This window comes from Lactuca saligna, chromosome 9 (genome assembly GCF_052625555.1).
Source record: "Lactuca saligna cultivar CGN05327 chromosome 9, ASM5262555v1, whole genome shotgun sequence".
In the NCBI taxonomy this organism is placed as follows: Eukaryota; Viridiplantae; Streptophyta; class Magnoliopsida; order Asterales; family Asteraceae; genus Lactuca; species Lactuca saligna.
This window is the reverse complement of record NC_136425.1, coordinates 162,034,199-162,057,282: the sequence shown is the minus strand read 5'-3', so window position 1 is coordinate 162,057,282 and position 23,084 is coordinate 162,034,199. Positions and strand designations below refer to the sequence as shown.

The window sequence follows — 23,084 nt, the reverse complement described above, 5'->3', positions numbered from 1 at the left end:
TAAAACGAATCCCAATGCTCCAATTCATGAAATGGACTCTCCTTATTTATTTAATCCAAAATATACACCTATCCATGGGGAACACATATCACCCAATGATATGGTTGAAGGGGAACATTCTACACCATCCGATGCTCACATTTAGGGAGAGCAAATGAAGCAAGTTGTGATCAATTTTATGGGGAGAAGGATGGTCATACGAAAGGATATAATATTGAGCATGTGGAAGATGCTCTCTTGGATTATGATCATATGCTTCCTCCTTTAACTAAGTGGACAAAGGATAATCCACTTTCTAAAGTTATTGATAATCCATCACAAAGGGTGACGACTCTTGATCAACAAAAAGAATATCAAGTTTTAATGAACATTTATCATAAATATTGCATGATTCATGTGTTCTTGTCCAAAGCTAAACTAAGAATGTCAAAGTTGCTTTACAATATTCTGAATAGGTCGAAGGTATCCAATTAGAATATTGGAGGCTAAAAGAAATTGTGTTTGGAGATTAATTCTTAAACCTCATGACGCATCCTTCGTTGGTATAAAGTGCGTCTTGCGAAATAAGGTTGACAAATAAGGGAAGATTATCCATAATAAAGAAAGATTGGCTGTCAAATGACACTACCAGCAAGAAGGCATTCATTATGAGGAATTTTTTTTACCAATTGCATAATTAGGAGTTGTCCGAATATTTCTTATGTATGATGCTCACAAAAACTTTGATATATATAAAATGGATGTAAGTGCGCCTTTCTCAACAATGAACTTGAAGAAAGTGTGTACATGGAAAAACTTTCGGGGATTATGAATAAAAACTATACCTATTGTTGTTATATTTTTGATAAAGCTGTTTATGGGTTAAAATATGCTCCACGTGCTTGGTGCGAAACAATTAGCTCATTTTTTTTGAAATCTCAAAGTTCAAACAAGGCTCAGTAGATCCAACTTTTTTTCCACAAAAGGTTGGCAATCGGCAAATGTAGGTGAAAATGTACATAGATGACATAATTTTTGGTTCTACGGATCGTTCTCTTAGAATGAATTTGAACAATCAATTCAAATCTAGTTTACAATGAGTATGATGGGTAAAATAAATTTCATTTTAGGTTACGAATAAAGCAATTTCGTGACAATTTTTATAAGTCAAGAATCTTATACCAAAAGTCTCTCGATAATATTTGGTATGAAAAATTGTTCGGATGCAAAATTCCCAATGGAATTTCTAACAAAATTAGGTCCGTGTAAGGGTAAACCATCCATGGAAATGCGCAATTATCAGAGTATGATTGGTTCCTTACTTTATCATACCGCAAGTAAACCTGGTATTCATTGTTTGTTAATATGGTAGGTTTCAAGCTAATCCGAGAGAACCTCATTTGCAAGTAGTATAGAGCATTTCCTGATGACTACACAAGACTCAAACTCATGGTCTATGGTATTCAGTCAAAACCAGATTTTATATCCAAGCATATTCAGATGTAGATCAGGGTGGATGTCATATTACATGGAAAAGAACTTTGGGCTTATGGAAATTTCTTGATGGCAAATTGATCGACTAGAAATCCAAAAATAAAACAAGTCTATCAATATTAAGGTTCACCACAACGCCTGAAATGAAGCCACCATCCATAATTTGGCATTTGGAGACGAAGATCTCTTTAATCATCTTCTTTCATGGAGTTATGTTACAATAAAGCTTTTGGATGAGCAATTGGACATGCCTATCACACCAAGGGCTTTCACTTTTCAGTTATTTTGGACAAAGGATATTACTAGGATCGAATGCTCAATAACAATCTTTTTATAAGATTATGTCATGAATGGAAAACCACAAGTGGATGTGCAGGCGCTTGAAGGAAATAAATAATTGGTTTCCATAAACCAATAGAAATGTATAAGAACATAATTTAAAATTATGAATTTGATGTGTTGTGAATGGATGTTCAAATTTATAATTTATATGTGGTGTACTTTCCCCTTATCATTTCTCTTTATTTGATAGTCTTGTTCAAAAGTTTGTTGATAACAAAATGAGAAAATTCGAATAATAACCAAAAAAAGAGATTGGTTTGAAGAAAATAACCAAGGAAAATCAAATTTTGGAAAATTACCACAAGATTCGAAGAGTATCCTCTGCGGAACCATTAAATGCTCTGCGGATCCTCTACAACTCTGCAAAATTGCTATTTATTGATTTTTTTTAATTTTTTTTGTTGTTTTTTTGGATTCATTTTCGTTTATAAATATTAATTTTTTTAAATACACTAATACCTTATGTGATTATGTAAATAATTTGACAAAAAAGGTTAAAAATAATAAACTTATCTGTGACATCTGTCCACAGAAGTCTTTGGAATCCACGCTCTGCGAATCTATTAAAGCCTCAGCGAATCCAACTACAGCTCTGCGGAATGTTGTTTTTTTAATTTTTTTTCGTTTTTTTTTTTGCGTTTATTTTCGTTTATTAATATTATTTTTGTAAATACACTTATACTTTATGTGATTATTATGTAAAAATTTTGACAAAAAAGGTTAAAAATAATAAAATGTTTTATGTAATACATTTGCTACTGATGTATGTTTTTCATGTATTTGTAGAATTTTGTATTTTATGTTCTATGGAAGAAAGTAAAAGTTAACTCAACTGGTTTTGTAAATAACCTAATAATGAAATGTATTATATATATATATATATATATATATATATATATATATATATATATATATATATATATATATATATAAAGTAAGATCAAATGAGAACACCAAAAAGGTTGAGAACGCGAGAACAAAGTATATTCATTTGTAATTCCATGTATTCATTTGTTGAGAAATGATAGATTTTTACGCCTATAATTTCAAGTGAAGAGAAAAAGCATATTCATGTTGATTGTGCATAAAAATTTATCATTTCTCCATAAATGAATACATGGAATCACAAATTAATATACCTGTTCTCGCGTTCTCAACCTTTTAGGTGTTCTCATTTGATCCTTTCCCTATATATATATATATATATATATATATATATATATATATATATATATATATATATATATATATCAGTATACACCTCTACGGAGCAGTACACACCTCTATGGATCAGTGTACACCTCTACGGATGAGTACATACCTCTAAGGATCAGTGCATACCTCTAAGGATCAGTGTACACCTCTACGGATCAGTGCACACCTCTAAGGATCAGTATACACTTACGGATCAGTGTACACCTCTGCGGATCAGTTATAGAAGTTATAGACGTATTTAAGTGGTTATTTGTGAGTTTGTGAGTTTCAATTACTAGTAGATGTTGTTTTTTCGTTGTGTTTGTAGAGAGTGATTTGTAAAATGAGTTTTATTATTTTGTGTACGGGAGGGTCGTGGCAGTTAGTTAATGGAGTTGAGGTTTACGTTAGAAATAATGTGAAAAACTATGGTTTAAATCTTCCTCCTAACATTGACCATGAAATGTTATTACAAATGGTTAGAAGTAAGGCAGGTATATTAAATAGTCATATATGTTTGTCTTTTAAACACCCGGAGTTAGGGTATGTCATGGAGCTTGGAGATGAAACTGATGTATTTCAATTGAGACATGTAATGTCTGAATCAAATAATACGGTGCATTTGTATTTAATGGTGGTTGGTGAAGAAGATGGAGAACAAGCAGTGGTTAACAACCAGTTTAACCCAACAAAAACTAATAGAGGTCGTAGAGAAAGCCAATGTGAGGGAAACCGTTCAAAGGGAAGAGGAAATGACATTTTTGTATCAGATAATGATATAGAACCAAAAGTGGGCATGACTGAATTACAATGTGAAAATTTGTTTGAGTTTGGAAAAGTTCCTGAAATTGATGATCGAAGATGTGAGGAAAAATCAAACGAAGGGTGGTCGGATGATGAGTACACGCAACGAAAAACTACTTTTAATCCATGGTATTGTATTCCTTCTATTCCTGATTGTCCAGAACCTATTCTTGAACCTAGACCATTTCACAGTTTAGGTCCAAATGATAAGTTAATTGTCAAACAAACCTATAACACCAAAAAAGAGCTAGCATTTGCTGTTAAATTCAAAGACGTTAGAGAAAAGTTTCAAATAAAGGTTGAAAAATCTTCAAAATCTCGGTACCAGGTTGTTTGTATGCAAGAAAACTGTCATTGGCGTTTATACGCATGTGTCATTATAGGAACAAAAATGTTTGAAATTAAGACGTTTAATGACGAGCATACATGTTCTTCATTACTTATACACCCAAATCATAGGCAAGCAAATAGCGAAGTTGTGGGAACCATAATACATAACATTATGGGTCAAGGAAATTTGAGAGTTTGGTAGCCTAATGATAGAATTAGAGATATGAATGCTTTGCTACAAATAAATATGAGCTATTCACAAGTGTGGCATGCTAGAGAATTTGCTTTGGGATTGATGATGGAGACCCCCGAAGAAAGTTTTTCCAAATTTCAAATTTATTTTTACAATCTGAAGAAACATAATCCTGGTACTGTGGCATACATAAAAACTGATTCAGAGGATCGTTTTGAGTATTGCTTTTTCGCTATTGGATGCGCGGTAATATATTTTTAAATATATTGTTATTATCTTAAACGTTTATAAACAATTTATAAACAATTTATATTGTGATGTGGAAGGTCTGACAATGGTTACATATAGAGCACCCGCAATTGCTGTAAGTATTCAAAATGTTTTTCCAAATGCTCAACATGGATTGTGTGGTTTTCATCTAATAGGAAACATAGTCCACACCTTTGGAAGAAACAAAAAAACAGCAATTTTGTTTTGGAAGCCGGTAAGAGCTTACAAAACCACCGAGTTTGAATTCTACTGGGGATACTTCGTAATATAAGAGATGATGTAGTGACATATCTCAGTCACATTCCACGTGAGAAATGGACCAGCGCGTATTGCCCTAGCACGAGGTATGATTATATGACCTCAAATAGTGCAGAGTCCATGAATGTTGTATCAAATAAAGCAAGGAAGTTGCCTATATTACCACTTCTTGAGTTCTTTCGCGCACTTATGCATAAATTGTTTTACGAACGGCGGATGGCTGCAGTTATGATTATGTTTAATTTTAAATTATATGATAAATGTCATATATAATAATATATGTTTGTTTTAACAGAAAAAAGTACAACAATACTAACGAAGTGGGCTGAAGATATGGTTAAAAAAAATAAAGAGGGGGTTCAAGGATGGTCGGTATCTAGTGTTGACAATACAACATATCAAGTGCATGACTTCAAAAGTGGTGGCATAGTGAATTTGAGGGAAAATACTTTTTCTTGCAGATATTGGAAACTAACTGGTTTGCCGTGTGGTCATGTGATAACGGTTTTAACGCACTTTAAAAATGATCATTGTGGCCATATGGCTATAGATGCTTATAAAATTGAAACATATCGAAGAACGTATGAGCATATTTTATACCCTCTTTCAGAACTTAGTGATTGGGATGTTCGGGATGACCTTATGGTTGTTAACCCTCCTGTGATGGAAATATGTGAAGCCGGTAGACCAAAAAACACCAATCGTATTCCATCTCAAGGTGAGGAACCAAAAATAAGAAGGTGTAGTAGATGCCATAGCACAACTCATAATGTAAGGACGTGTAAGGAAATCGTTCCAAAAAACCAAAGTAAAACTAAAAAATGTATTGGGGCTTCAGGGAGTGGGATAAAAGTGACAGAAGAGGAACAAACGCAAGCGACCGAAAACCAATGGCAGCATGAGCCAGTGAACCAATGGACACAATATACCGAACAACAATGGCAATAGTAGCCAGACAACCAATGAACACAACAGACCGAACATCAATGGCAGTAGCTTCGAGACAACCAATGGACACAACAGACCGAACATCAATGGGAGTAGGAGCAACATAACCAATGGGTGCAAGAGACCGAATACCAACCGCAGGAAGAGCCACAGAACCAATGGCAGGGTTGCACCGAGTACCAATGGCAGCAAGAGCCAGATAACTAATGGATGCAAGTGATAGTAAACCTAGGGACACAAGCAACAGATAACCCATACACGGAATACGAAAACAGATCAAAGTTTCCGTGGTTCGATTTGAATGAATGAAGTTTATTTCAAAGTATGTTTATTATGAGAGTTGTATGTTTATGTTTTTTAAGGTATGTTTTGTAACCTATAAAAACATGGAATATTTGTATAATTTTAATTAGGTTATTTATATGCATCGGTTTATATTATGTTATTTATATGTATTTGATTTGTATTAATGTATTTTAAAAAGAAATTAATATTGATAAACTAAAATTAACGCAAAAAAACGAAAAAAAAAAACTTTTTTTTGTCAAATTTGTTACATAATGTATTAGTGTATTTAAAAAAAATAATATTAATATACTAAAATTAACGCAAAAAAATGAAAAAAATGAAAAAAAAAAAAAAAAAAACAACATTCCGCAGAGGTGTAGCAATTCCGCATAGGGTGCTCGACGGATCCTTTGGTCATTTTCTGAAATGTGTTTTTCCTTGGTTATTTTCTTCAAACCACCTATTGTTTTTGGTTATTATCCGAATTTTCTCTAACAAAAATCGTTGATTATACTTTGCCAACAACGTATATCAAGCGATTTATGGTAGTATATTTCAATGAAATTGGCAAGATTAACTATGATGTGTGAAAGTGTTTGAAACTTGAGGTGTTACATCCCAAAGGTAGTCTTGATAATCAACAATGGTATGTTGATGGACAAATTATTTAAACACTTGACCGGGAGTTCTTTACGGTATGCAAAATTCTCATAATCGAATTTCAAAACGACTTTCTGGAATAATTCACGTGGAACATTTTCCTACTTCAACAATTGAGAGTATACTATGGAGAATCCACATTCCTATAATTATTTATGTTGAGGAAAATAATGATGTAACAAAAGTTTGCTCTTGGTAGTTGGCAGTTAGTACAAGGGTTAATGACCTAGAAAAGTAACCAACTTTGGTCTTTGTTCACATTTAGGTAACCATGTTTTTTTCGTTCACATTTAACCATTGATCTTGTTTGACATGTTCAAAATAAGGTAATATGACTAGTAATTACGGTAATATTACTTTATTATGAACAAGTCAAATACGTTTATTGGTCAAATTTGTACGAAAAAAAAAACATGGTTACCTAAATATGGACAAAAACCAAAGTTTCATACCCGGTTTGGTAATAATGGACAAGAACCGTCTCAGGGACTGTGCCCTAGAATCAGGCTCCGACACTTAATGAACAATTACGTTAGGCTTGGTCTGACCCAATTCCCGGCTAGTCATGGGCTAGGCTGTGTTGCTAGGTTTTTAAAACACATACAGTCTAGCCCCTTAAGCGTATATAACCTGAACCCTAACAAGTTGGGCCTAAATTGGGTTGGCCTAAGACTTCACTGTCTCCTCATACACAAAGACCGTACAACCCCATTTTATGTCACATCAATGGATCTTATGACTACTTGCACTTAATATAAAGAACCCAATATTACCAAAATGGGTAAGGAACTTTTGTTTTTGTCCATATTTAGGTAGCCATGTTTTTTTCGTACACATCTGACCAGTAAACTTGTTTGACCTGTTGATAATACGGTGATGTTACCGCTAATTACCAGTCATTTTACCTTATTATGAACATGTCAAACAAGTTCAATGATCAAATGTGTACAAAAAAAACATGATTACCTTAATATGAACAAAGATCAAAGTTGGTTAGCTTTCTAATTCATTAACCCTTAGTACAATGCTTTTATTTTGGTGATTGATAGTTTGGATTTTACCATACAAGCGTATGTGAAGACTGAACCGCAAAGTTCGTTACCACAGTTTGGATTTTACCTTACAACCCTTAGTTCAGTGGGCTTATTTTTGTTGTCATTTCTTTTCTGTATACTATCAATACCTAGGTTTTTGCTTTTGTATATGGAGACTTGTTGTATCTAGATTCCACCTAGGACTCCTTTCCTACGCTGCACACCCAAGTGCATGTTAGCATACACAGTTGGTTATTTGTATTCACGTGTAATATCCTAGGTGTCATTGTTTAATCGGTGATTCCCTAATTTAAATATCTCATGTTCACTATAAATATGTGGCTGGATAAGTCAATCATATAACAAGCTAGAAAATATCGTTTTCATCTTTCTAGCATAAAGCTTAGTAGACTTCATTAGAGTTTGTGCTATTACTGTTAATCATTAAGCTATCCTTGAATCCTCTCTTGCAATATTCAATCTAAATTGTTTCATTTATATTCGCATTCGTTGCTTTGATTGTTGATTATAAAGTCGCTAGTGAGTGATGATTTGTTGGTATATACCATATTTGTTTCTTGAGTATTCTAGCCCATGTGACTCCACATATCCTGAAGAACCTATTAACTTGCCGATTATTCATATACATACTACACGACAATGGCCTACATCAGATCCCCATGATATTATCTTTTTCTATAGTCCTTAGTACCAATGATACCCCTATGAGTGATTTACCACCTTCTGATACACAAGATACTCAACAATGACCACTGTGCCAACAATGACTTTTGAGGGTAAAAGTAAAAGAAACAAAATTTACTATTCGTTTCTTTAGATTTATGACTACATTTAAAATGAAACATTTGAGCATATCAATGCCTAATAAACATATTCAACGTTCCACCAACATTAATCTAACACGCATGAGAGTGATGAAATTCTAGCCTTTATTATAGATTGAAAATATACCAACCAAAATTGAATGAATCTTCCTCTTAAAAGTTCAACAAAATGTTTTACTTGTTTTTTTCATTAGGACAAAATAATTTCAATATTTGATCAAGCAGATGTTTCATTGTTTTACCTTTACTTCCCAAATAATGGTTCGGTGGTGAGAAACACAAATACTAGGTTGACAATCCAATGTTTTCACCATAGGGTAAGATATTTTCTTTGATTAAGAAAGCTCTTTGATTAGACTAGCTAGTCAGAAAATAAATTACAAATTAAATGTATTTAAACAGTTATATTTAATTATTTATCACATATTGTAACAATAAAACATTCTTCATAATGGGTTTTCAAATTATATATAATTTTCTAAAGTAATTTTTTTGGACCATATCAAGACCTAATAAACATTCAAGGTTCCAGTCAAATAAATCTAAAATATGAAAGAGGTTAGACAAATAAAATCCACCGATCAAAGACACTTTATGCGATTTTTTTATCTAGTTAAGAATTTGAACAATGTAAAAAGTTGAATGTGTCTTAAGATGACAAGTTTGATTAAGTCATTGTTTATTTTTTACTCTTTCCACACATACGCCACCTTGATATGTTCCAATGTTTTTTAGTATAAAAGCATCACCAAGTTGCATGTTATTCACAAACTTCTCAAGCTAATTAACAAAGACATCAAAACACAAGTTTCCCCTTCTCAACAATGACATCTCATTTGCTTTTATTTGGTCTCTTGGTGGCGGGCTGCTCCCTTGCGTTTGCTTCGGACCCTAGTCCTCTTCAGGACTTCTGTGTGGCAGATCAAAATAGCACAGGTAAGAATTTATGTGTGAAGGTCGAGAAAATCTACAACATTTTCATGCATGATTTGAAAACATATCATATTTATAGTTTATTTATTATTTTTTTCATCGTAGTATTCGTGAATGGCTTGGTTTGCAAAGAGGCAAGACTTGTACAAGCTGATGATTTCTTTTATAGTGGGTTGCAACTAATGGGAAATACTTCGAATGCGGTTGGGTCACTGTGACTGTAGCAGAGTTGCCGGGACTTAACACTCTTGGTATCTCAATGGAACGTATTGACTTTGCCCCACAGGGTATTAACCCCCCACATACACACCCTTGGGCCACTGAAATTTTGACTGTTATGGAAGGCCGTATTCTAGTCGGGTTTGTCACATCCAACCCTGAAAACCGACTCATCACAAAACTACTTCAGAAACGCGATGTTTTCGTGTTCCCACAAGGCCTGATTCACTTCCAGAAAAACGTGGGAAATAGCTATGCTGTTGCTATTGCTGCTTTGAGTAGTCAAAATCCAGGTGTTATTACCATTGCAAATGCTGTGTTTTGATCAAATCCCGATATCGCAGCAGATATTCTTGCAAAGGCTTTTCAAGTTGACGTCAACGTCGTCTATCAAATTCAATCTAAGTTCTAGCTTTTTTGCGATTTAAAAATGTTGTTTTCAGTGTTTTATACCCTTCAATCTTTTGATATTTGTTATTCTTGTGTTGCTATATTTAAAATTGAATAAAAAATATATAATTTTATTGTAACCGTGATTTAGATGTAAATCTTATTTGGAGTTAACTACTTCAAAACTATGATCTAATGTTAGGATCTTGCATTGTGTTAGCAATTGAGTTCCAAATTACAAAAACAAAATAAGATTAAATGGTCCCATGTGCTTTAAGAAAGTGAGAAGTTCGGTACTTAATTTTTTTTTTTTATGAGTATGGTACTTACGATTTCAAAATTTTCATAGTACTCCATAATGCATAACCTATGCAAATTGACTTTTGTATCATTTTAAATAATGTTTTACTTATTATAATTAAAAAATATAATAAGTAAACCACTACAACACTACAAGAAAAGTATCCTTTACTGATGACATCTATGCCGATGACAATTGGCGTCGGTAAAATGTTTGTTATACGAACGACATGTTATCGGTACAGGTTTCTGAAAACTTTGACAAACTATCTTTGGCCTGGACTCTATTCCGACGACTTACGGTTGCCATAGATTAGGTGGGAACGAATTTTTTTTGGCGGTCTACTGAAAATTTATGCCGACGATATGCCGTTGGTATAGGTTACGGATTTTATAATTTCGATTTATTTGTTTTTCTTTGTGTTGAAACAAAATAACGACGACGTTTTGTGGATATCTATCCCAGCGACATGTCGTTGGCATAAGACTTGGCGATCCACGTGAAAAATCAAAACTGGGAAAATCGAAACGACGTAGCTTTTTTTTAACTCTATACCGACGACATGTCGTCGGCATAGGTTTTAAACCTAACATATCTTAGTCAATCGACTTCATTTGCATCGCAACTGTCTTTTGTTTCTCTGTCGCTCTCTCAACAAAAAATTACCCCTCCAGCGATTCTCCTTTACCGTCGACGAGCTCGTATGCTTCTTAATCCTTCTTTTCTTCTATGTTACGGATTGCTCAAGTCATTTACCATACTTTTGGGTGGGTTTTTTTTTTCTCCGGTTGCCGTTCACAGTCCTTCACTACCATTGGCATCTACATCTCTTTCCTGTGACCTTATTCCGGTGTACATCGTTGACCCTTCACCACCACTCATATCACCGATGATTTTGAGATAAAGTTCGGATTTCATTTTTTTTTTTCTGTTTTGGAAAGTTTTTGAGATATGATTGACTTATGTTTATGCTCACTGTAATGTATGAAGTCTTAATTGCTCAACCGGAATGTGTGTTTAGATGATACTCTGAAGCAGCTTCAAAGAGTAACTACAAGGTCAAACTCTATCTAGCCTTGAGTTTTTAGTTAAACTTGTTTAAGGAATCATTAGTTTCAAGTTTGGATCGATTATGTATTAACAAATGCAAATATACAAACTTTTACATTGAAGTGCAATAAGATTACTTCTACAATTTATTTCAACAAAACAATAATTGACATATAGTCAAAACTTAGATTGAATGTAAAACCTAAAAGCTTTATTGAGACTTTAAAGTTATCTTTTATTTGTCTAAAAGTTCAGCTAGCTCAATGTCTTCTGGTATGATCAGCTGTTTTTGAGTTACCAACAGCAACAAATATACAAAACTAAGTAGTGCTACTCGTATTTAAACTATAAAATACTAACAAAAAGTATAAGACACATTTAGTATTGATATGTATAGGAATTTGGTTGGAAATTAAGCTCGGATTTTTTTATTCACAAACGCAAAAGTAGCAATATAACAAATGAACAGTAGATTTCTCATTAATGCATACCTTTTCTTTTGTTTTGAATGTGTTTTTTGGATGTAAGTATCAGTTTGTACATGCTTTCATAATTTGCTAATTGTAACATAGTATACTTTTGGATGTAAGTCCCAATACTTACTTTTACAAAAAAAAAAAGTAACATAAAAACAAAAAACGTTTGTGTTCTTTCTATAATGGTTATTTTAATGCAATTGTTGCCAATGTAATTCTTATATGGCTTGGTTTTGGACTATGATCTGGTTTCCTGTAGTTATCTCTTGTTATGTGATTAAAACCATGTTTTTTTTTGAAGCTGAAAATACCCGGTTATTTGAATGGGACCGGTCCATATTTAATCATTATACGGTCTGGTTGTAGAATTGAAACCGGGCTCTTATCTAATTTTATCAAGCGGGTCCTATGAACTTTTTTGTAGTAGTGTAATTATATTAATAATAATGGAATTTTTTTTTCGTCGGTTTCCTTGCATGTCTATTAGATCTGATAATCCACAATACATACTAGACAACAACAACCTACATCAGATACCGACTACCGACTAGATACCATCTTTGTCTACAGTTCCTAGTACTAATGATACCACTGTACGAGTGATTTACCACCTTCTGATACATGTTTTGTTTGCTTTCCTACCTTTGATCGCTATCCACTCGTGCTCATCATCATAATCACTATTTTTAGTCGTAGACCAGACCACTGCATCAACAATGAGTTTTGGCGATTAAAAAAGAAAACAAAATTTATTATTTGTTTCCCTACAATTATGTTTAAATTTAAAATGAAACATTTGAGAATATCAATGTGTAATAAAGATTCAAGTTCCACCAACATTAAGGCTAAACGGTATGGAGGTTACTTGGCTACGCGTGGGTCTAATGTGGCAAGGTCACCTACGCGTGAACACCGCCCCAGGTGGTGCGCGTAGGTGCCTTGTGGCGTGGTGCGTATCACGGACGAAGACGTCCAATAAAAAAGAGAGAGAGTATGTAACGGGGGTTTTTTTGACCGTTTGCATCTTAAAAAAAAATTAATTTTAAATTTAAATAAAATCTTTTACCTGATGGGTTTTGGTCATAAGACATCCTATGTGCTCATACAATCCCTAATGCTTGGATCTAGGTTTCTCTATTGTACATGCTTTGAATCCAAGACTATAAACCCTAATTCTAGCATACAAATACTCATATTAACATAAGAATGAGTTTATAATGTTACCTTGATTGTTATGTAGCAATAACAATCCCAAATTTCCTTGATTTGACTTTCGAATGCTTAGAGTCACAAGTGTCACTCCTCTAATGGCTTACAAACACCAAGAGCAAATGGAGAAGGTATAAAGAGAGAAAAGAGAGGTTAGAATTCGTCCTTAGGACTTCTTGGGAACAAGTACACGAATTCTAAGGCCTTAGGGTCTTTATATAGGTGTAGATATAAGGTTTCAGTCATTATCCTTATCTAGTTGCTTATCCACAAAGCAACCATAAGATAAGCCTTGAAAACCCTTATCCTTTATCCTTTGGACGATTTCAAGGATCCTTATCTCCTTGAATTTGTTCAACCCATATTTAGGATAACCATTACCATATTTTGTAACTATCACATAATTACAATTCAGCCCCTCTAATTTAATTAATTACACTTGATCACAAAATTAATTCCTAATTAATTATTGACCAATATTAATTAAGCAAATATGATTTCTCCTTTAATATATTATTCTTATAACATATTAATAAATCATAATAACCTCTCTCTCTTTATTTATTTCTCCAATCAAGTTGCTTTGGTGAAGGCAACCCAAAAGGACCATGCACCATCGGGTCAAGTACATACCAAAATAGTTATGGACTTAGACACTAATCCAACAGTCTCCCACTTGGATAAGTCTAATAAGTATTCTGCGTATGACTTCAGATCCTGATCTGCAATCGTAGCTTTCCAAAGTGTAACAACAGCAAAATTCAGGTCAAAATTTAAAATTTTATAAAACCGTAATTAAGTATACTAAGTGGCAGATATTGTAACAAGGTTTTCATACATATAAAGAACACTAAAATCCGAGTTATAACGAAGAAGTTATGACCATTCTAAATTTCCCGACAAAAACCGGCAATACGAAGTTACGTAAAAACGCAAAGTTTCAACAAAATAGTTTTTGACCTTAGGTGTCTAAATGAAAGTCATAGATATCGTCAAACCGTAACCGTACATAAAAAGAACGTCCAAATCTGAATTCGTATGAGAAAGTTGTGATTTTTCTAAGTTACAGATATAACAGTAGACAGCTAAAAACTCGAAATAAAGATCGAGAGACTTTTGGCCAAAACAACCTAAATGAGAATCAAAGGGATCAACAATTCTAGCACAACGGTAAAAAGTCTGACGAAAACGGACGTTGGATGAAGAAGTTATGGAACTTTAACGGACTTTTCCTGTCCCGACCTATTAAAAATATAATATTAAAAATAAAGTTAAAACTAGCCGATGGAGTTTAAACGAAAGTTGTAGATCGTAGTCTCACCTTCGCGTGGATATAAAGAATGTCGAAAACGGAGTTCGTATGACAAAGATATGAAATTTTGAAGTATGTTAATTAATTTAAATATAAATTAAATTAAAGTCCGGTATTATCCGAAGAAGGAGTCATCGGTCCGATCCCTCGTACACCCAGCGTACCGTCGTACGCCCAGCGTACTCGGATGCTAGGCTCCGGTTCGTCCACGTCGCTCCAATGTTTCGACCGAGGATGCGCTCATGCATGACGCATGAGTACGCAACGCGTACTCTAGTACGCCCCGCGTAACGCAACCTCCCAGACCCCTATAAAAAGGATGCGAGGGTGCCGGCCAAAATTGCTAATTTCCTCCGTTTCTCGCGCCGAAGCACTGCGTTTCAACCCTCGGAATCATCCCAAAGGCCCGGTTTTCATATCCAAGGTGGGAAGAAAGTTTTCCACTCCCGAGACTCCCGAGATTTCCCGAGAATCTCGAGAGATCCGCTTTCTCGAGTAGAAGTTCTGCTCGGTTTTCGTCACGCTTTCTTCAATCAATCAAGTGAGTTCATACCCCTTTCAAACACAATTTAAATACATTTTAAATGCTTTTATACTCTTTTAGGGGGGGAATACAAGTAAACATACGGTTATTATTGTGTATTTTATAAAGTTTCATTTCACTTGTTTTACCGAATAAATCACTTGGAACTCATGTCTATTATGGAAAACTCTTGTCATAATTTGTGTGCATTAGACTTATGCAAAGTATATAATGATTTCAAAGTACCTTTCATTGTTAAGTCGTTTTATACATTCTAAAAACTTATGATTTTGCTTTGTCAAACATTGTGAAAAAGGATAAACTTTGCATACAAAACTATCACTTTAATATAGACTTAGTTGAGAATCAATGAGACGTGTATATCTTCAAACATTACTTTTCTTTATTAGAAAGTAATGCTGCAAGTCCTGTCTATAACCAGAGTCTCCCGTTCGGAGAACGTGTCAAATGTGTATAGATCTATACGGGAAGTCATGATCCCGCACCCTGACTGTTAGCTACAGTCCGTCCTTTGGGGTGACAGTTGTCATAACGCTGCGACGCCTGAAGAACGTCGTTACAGGCATATTATGTTTAGTATGGTTATAAAACTCATCGGATATACAATTATTATGGTATTATGCTTTTATGAACGAGTAGCTATTAAAACTATTCTTCATCTAACAAATGCGATCTTCGTATAGCTTTATTATATAAAACTATGACACAACTTTTAAGAACGTCGGTTTCTTGCGATTTTCGGTCATGGAGACTGCCAGTTATGTTAGGAAAATAAGGGTTTTTCCTATATACAAACCAAACAACTAATAGGAAAATAAGGGATTTTCTTGTGCAATTATTTACAACTTATAACACGAACATTCATATGCATTTCATACTTTTATAACAAAATAAGGGTTTTTCTTGGAAAACACAACAATTCGTGTCTCAACCATTAGGGAAAATATGGGATTTTCTGGATCTAATACATTCACTTTCAGCACAACAAATCACAACTCTTTACATTTGAAATACTGCGTTTTCTGGAAAACATACACGAACTTTCGAATGGCGTACATTTTCTCAAAACACTACTCATGAACTCACCAACTTAATTGTTGACACTTTTTCTTTGAAATAACTTGTATTCTCAGGGAACCGCTAAGCAGATTTGGAAATCAACTTGTGGGGATTAACGTACTGACGTTAATTACTTCTTTTGAAAGATGTTTATGTAGTTAACTTTTGAACATGTAACGAATACAATTATGTAAACATTTTGGAAACTTTAATGTATATGGTGGTGTGTACTTTCCTTTCTATGAACTGTTATGATACTGAATATGACGTCCTCCGCCCCCGAACGTTTCCGCCGTTCTGGTTTGGGGGTGTGACAGATTGGTATCAGAGCATTGTTTATAGTGAATTAAGTATATCAAAACCATTTTTAGTATACAACTATAAATGCAACTAGGCAAAAACACTCTGAGTAAGAGTCATACTTTTAAAATTAAATTTATTTAGTTTTTGTAAAGTAGGCATGCATTCATTTCATATTAATAACATGGCCAGTATCATAATTAAAACAATATAGAAGTATTATAAATAAGTTGTGCAGTGCAGGTATGCCTTGGGACATGGAATCGGAATTGGGAAGAATGTAGACTGATCAACTATATTTGTCCAAGGGCCGACTAACGTATGCCAAGGAGTGTCTGCAATAGACAACAAATTTAAAACTTACCAAAAGCATATCGTTAAAGAATACTAAGGGAGTATTCGAGTGCCTTCAACCCTTAAAATTAAGAGTAAATTCCATGTGCTTTAGCTTATAGTCAATTCTTAACCCTATTCTCGTATGGACTCAAATGGCTGGATGCCATCACCCCGGTGACCCCTACTACCCCAACCAAGGTAATGGAGAAGGGATAGAGAATGATCCTGAGGAAGGAATGCAAGAAGAATCAGACTCAGATCCAGAGAACAATAACCCACCCTTAACGGCTCCAATTCAAAATCCTAATCCTCGACCGGAATTTCATGGCTCGACGCCCTTTTGGGCAACTAACCTGAATAGGTGGAGCCGCGAACAAGATCAACCCCTTCCATTCAACGGAGACCGAAGCTTCTACAACCTAAGCGAGGGGGGCTCAGCAGACAGAGCCCTTCCTATATTGGTTCGTCAGATTTCTCGCATTGATGAACAAGGACGGACGACCGTCCATCGAACTGAGGAAAATGATGCGAACACTGGAGTCAACACAGTTCGCATCCGACAGTTAGGATTAGCTCACGAGAGAATCATAAATCGAAATGAAGCGTTGCAGAGAGAGCTAGCGGCAACTCAAACCGAAGTGATAGAACTTCGGGCACACCAGGCAAGACATGGACAATGTATGCTCGAGATGGAGCGTCAGTTGGCAGAATCTAAGACCCATGTAGCCAGCTCACGTAACAAATAATACTTGTCTGACTTTCAAAATTTTGTCATAGCATAAGACCTCGGATAAAGTCCTTACTTTTCTTAACCTTGTAATCGGTGACCTTTAGATAGGTCAAATTTTCCTAACTACAAAATGTAATGCACCATGTTTTATAATATATGATGTATTTCCTTTATTAAACCCTTTGCATACCTCTCCAATTCATGAGTTTATCTACTCTCCTTATGAGTCGAACTCAAAACCCTATTCAGGGGTAAACCAAACTTCTGATATAACAAAACACTAATGCGCGACTTTCGAATCATTAAAACTTATAGTTCTTCTTGTTATTTCCTTATTAGAATCATGTCGCCAAAGAAAAACGATCAACCCATCAACCAAACACCAACTCTTCAGATTGATGCAGCTACCTTTCAAGCTGCAGTCTCGGCTGCCGTATCAGCTGTTCTGACCCACCTTAATGCTAACAGCGCGAATGTTAGCGAGATTGTTAACAATAACTCCAATCCAAGTAACAATCAAATACCTCAACGAGTAACAAACTACCACGAAACCCCGAATCCCAAGCCCAAGAATAACAAACGAAAGCTCTAGGCTAAAGCTAAAGGAAAATCACCCCAAGGGACGAGCAAAAGACAACAACATGTGGCAACCTTCGCAGCCACGACATCTGTACATCCTACTACCATCCCTTCTGGTATCCCAATTGTCCCTACACCAGCTAGGCAGTATGCCGAAAACCTACCGGAATGCAATAAGTGCGGCTTCCATCATCTAGGTAGTTATCGTCCGTTACACTGCTTTAAATGCAACAAGAACGGACATACTACCAATTGCTGCTGGACTCGGACCCAACACATTACCTCAAACACCAATGTCGAAATCTCTCGAATATGCCATCTATGTGGCGTAATGGGACACTTCAAGAGGGATTGTCCAACAGAGAAGGACGACGGCGAATCCGGAGGAGTTTGACCTCGGAATGGAAAGAAGCAACGAAAGAACCTACTATAGTATACGTTCACTTCCAATCTTCAGTATTATGTATGTCTTTTCTAAAACATGTTTAAGACTAGTGTAACTAGAGTCTTATCTCTTGCGTGATCCTGTCGGTATAGGGATGCTCGTACTGCGTATACTTACCTTTTGTAGTATACCTTATTCGCAGCAATAGTCTTATAGTAGTCTAAAGTGCTGTAACTCTGTTGATGGTTGCACGGTTGTGTTTTGTCTGTAAACATCTTACGTTCAAATCTAATGTCTTTAAGTTTCCTTATGATTCCGACATTATCATATGACTTGATTCAATTTGATCCTCACAAAAACAGCCTCATACATACATCTCTTCCTCCGAAATTCTCTTTCTAGCAAAGCCGTCATTCCAGAATACCAAAGTACTCGTGCATAGAGCACTTATTGTTTCTCATCCTTTCCGAAGAAAAATTCAACAAACCTCCCCGAAGTACCACATGTGTAGTACGTCAAGTTCAATCCAAAGACCCACAGTTTCAAGCCTATTTATATACGGCTCATATACCTGACACTATGATTAATGAACCTGGTATGGTTTCTACTACGAACTCCAGGACGGAGACTTCCCAAGACTACGAGTAATCGTGCTGCCATGCAAATAAACTTAAAAGCCCAATGCATGCCCTTTCTGTCGATTGGGACAAGGAAGACAGATAGAACAAAAGTACCTATCCTTTTCCCTTAATTCATGAGTAACCATACTCCTACACCCAAAAGGTCGTACAACAGCAACCAGCCTAAGTGCAACCGATGCAACTTTCATCATCACGGACGCTGCCGTGAAATGCATTGCATTAGGTGCAATAGAAAGGGACACACCATCCGCTACTGTAGAGAACTAGCCCAACCAACTACTCCAGCCACAAATATAGGAGTAGACCGTGCTTGTTATGAGTGCGGAGTAGCGGGACACTTCCGAAGGGACTGCCTGGAGTCAAACATCATGAATGCTGGTGGGGGAGGTCGAGTATTCGCAATGGGCCAAGAGGAGGCTATTGCAGACCCCACGGTTATTCTGGGTACATTTCTCCTTGATAACTTATTTACGTACATTCCATTTGATAGTGGGGACGCAGAGGAGTTCTGTGAGTCACAAGTTTAAAAATCTACTCGAACGAACACCCCAACCATTAAACAAAACTTTCATAGTAGTAATAATGGAGATAGACTAAAAAGCACTGAAAACACACACGTAGAATGCACTATTTCACTAACGAACGTTTTACAATGACAAACCCGACACAAACACCAATTGGTTTCTACTTCCAAAACCCCGAAGTACTCATGTGAGGAATCTTTACAACCTTCTCGTAGTATCCCCCAACAGATTATTCAGAAATACCACGCTTACAACTAGTCAAATCCAAGCTCAGAAACTAGCAGTGAATCCAACCATGAATTTCAAAACATAGCTGCCCTAATTCATCGAGTGAATATGCTAACATTTAGAAGAACATAAGTAAATAAATCCAAAACCGCACGATCCCGATCGGTCGAAGTGATAGGCGGAGTAATGAAGGTCCGCTGAAACACACACATTAGGATCTAGATTCATAAAGGAACAAGAGGAACAAATGGACCATAAACACTCACGCCTGCCTGCAAGTATTGGAGTCCCAGTCAAAATGCAAATTTCGGGACGAAATTCTCTCTAACGGGGGGATAATGTAACAACAGCAAAATTCAGGTCAAAATTTAAAATTTTATAAAACCGTAATTAAGTATACTAAGTGGTAGATATTGTAACAAGGTTTTCATACATATAAAGAACACTAAAATCCGAGTTATAACGAAGAAGTTATGACCATTCTAAGTTTCCCGACAAAAACCGGCAATACGAAGTTACGTAAAAACGCAAAGTTTCAACAAAACACTTTGTGACCTTAGGTGTCTAAATGAAAGTCATAGATATCGTCAAACCGTAACCGTACATAAAAAGAACGTCCAAATCTAACTTCGTATGAGGAAGTTGTGATTTTTCTAAGTTACAGATATAACAGTAAACAGCTAAAAACTCGAAATAGAGATCGAGAGACTTTTGGCCAAAACAACCTAAATGAGAATCAAAGGGATCAACAATTCTAGCACAACGGTAAAAAGTCTGACGAAAACGGATGTCGGATGAAGAAGTTATGGAACTTTAACGGACTTTTCCTGTCCCGACCTATTAAAAATATAATATTAAAAATAAATTTAAAACGAGCCAACGGAGTCTAAACGAAAGTTGTAGATCGTAGTCTCACCTTCGCGTGGATATAAAGAACGTCGAAAACAGAGTTTGTATGAGAAAGATATGAATTTTTGAAGTTTGTTAATTAATTTAAATATAAATTAAATTAAAGTCGAGTATTATCCGAAAAAGGAGTCATCGGTCCGATCCCTCGTACGCCCAGCGTACTTGGATGCTAGGCTCCGGTTCGTCCACGTCGCTCCAATGTTTCGACCGAGGATGCGCTCATGCATGACGCATGAGTACGCAACGCGTACTCTAGTACGCCCCGCGTAACGCAACCTCCCAGACCCCTATAAAAAGGATGCGAGGGTGCCGGCCAAAATTGCTAATTTCCTCCGTTTCTCGCGCCGAAGCACTGCGTTTCAACCCTCGGAATCATCCCAAAGGCCCGGTTTTCATATCCAAGGTGGGAAGAAAGTTTTCCACTCCCGAGACTCCCGAGATTTCCCGAGAATCTCGAGAGATCCGCTTTCTCGAGTAGAAGTTCTGCTCGGTTTTCGTCACGCTTTCTTCAATCAATCAAGTGAGTTCATACCTCTTTCAAACACAATTTAAATACATTTTAAATGCTTTTATACTCTTTTAGGGGGGGAATACAAGTAAACATACGGTTATTATTGTGTATTTTATAAAGTTTCATTTCACTTGTTTTACCGAATAAATCACTTGGAACTCATGTCTATTATGGAAAACTCTTGTCATACTTTGTGTGCATTAGACTTATGCAAAGTATATAATGATTTCAAAGTACCTTTCATTGTTAAGTCGTTTTATACATTCTAAAAACTTATGATTTTGCTTTGTCAAACATTGTGAAAAAGGATAAACTTTGCATACAAAACTATCACTTTAATATAGACTTAGTTGAGAATCAATGAGACGTGTATATCTTCAAACATTACTTTTCTTTATTAGAAAGTAATGCTGCAAGTCCTGTCTATAACCAGAGTCTCCCGTTCGGAGAACGTGTCAAATGTGTATAGATCTATACGGGAAGTCATGATCCCGCACCCTGACTGTTAGCTACAGTCCGTCCTTTGGGGTGACAGTTGTCATAACGCTGCGACGCCTGAAGAACGTCGTTACAGGCATATTATGTTTAGTATGGTTATAAAACTCATCGGATATACAATTATTATGGTATTATGCTTTTATGAACGAGTAGCTATTAAAACTATTCTTCATCTAACAAATGCGATCTTCGTATAGCTTTATTATATAAAACTATGACACAACTTTTAAGAACGTCGGTTTCTTGCGATTTTCGGTCATGGAGACTGCCAGTTATGTTAGGAAAATAAGGGTTTTTCCTATATACAAACCAAACAACTAATAGGAAAATAAGGGATTTTCTTGTGCAATTATTTACAACTTATAACACGAACATTCATATGCATTTCATACTTTTATAACAAAATAAGGGTTTTTCTTGGAAAACACAACAATTCGTGTCTCAACCATTAGGGAAAATATGGGATTTTCTGGATCTAATACATTCACTTTCAGCACAACAAATCACAACTCTTTACATTTGAAATACTGCGTTTTCTGGAAAACATACACGAACTTTCGAATGGCGTACATTTTCTCAAAACACTACTCATGAACTCACCAACTTAATTGTTGACACTTTTTCTTTGAAATAACTTGTATTCTCAGGGAACCGCTAAGCAGATTTGGAAATCAACTTGTGGGGATTAACGTACTGACGTTAATTACTTCTTTTGAAAGATGTTTATGTAGTTAACTTTTGAACATGTAACGAATACAATTATGTAAACATTTTGGAAACTTTAATGTATATGGTGGTGTGTACTTTCCTTTCTATGAACTGTTATGATACTGAATATGACGTCCTCCGCCCCCGAACGTTTCCGCCGTTCTGGTTTGGGGGTGTGACAGATTGGTATCAGAGCATTGTTTATAGTGAATTAAGTATATCAAAACCATTTTTAGTATACAACTATAAATGCAACTAGGCAAAAACACTCTGAGTAAGAGTCATACTTTTAAAATTAAATTTATTTAGTTTTTGTAAAGTAGGCATGCATTCATTTCATATTAATAACATGGCCAGTATCATAATTAAAACAATATAGAAGTATTATAAATAAGTTGTGCAGTGCAGGTATGCCTTGGGACATGGAATCGGAATTGGGAAGAATGTAGACTGATCAACTATATTTGTCCAAGGGCCGACTAACGTATGCCAAGGAGTGTCTGCAATAGACAACAAATTTAAAACTTACCAAAAGCATATCGTTAAAGAATACTAAGGGAGTATTCGAGTGCCTTCAACCCTTAAAATTAAGAGTAAATTCCA

At 35.4% G+C, this 23,084-nt stretch overlaps 1 pseudogene; it reads left to right on the top strand.

Annotated features, from left to right (window-relative positions):
• The first annotated feature begins 9,435 nt into the window (after positions 1–9,435).
• LOC145017408 (putative germin-like protein 2-1) lies at positions 9,436–10,203 on the top strand (annotated as a pseudogene).
• The last annotated feature ends 12,881 nt before the right edge of the window (positions 10,204–23,084 follow it).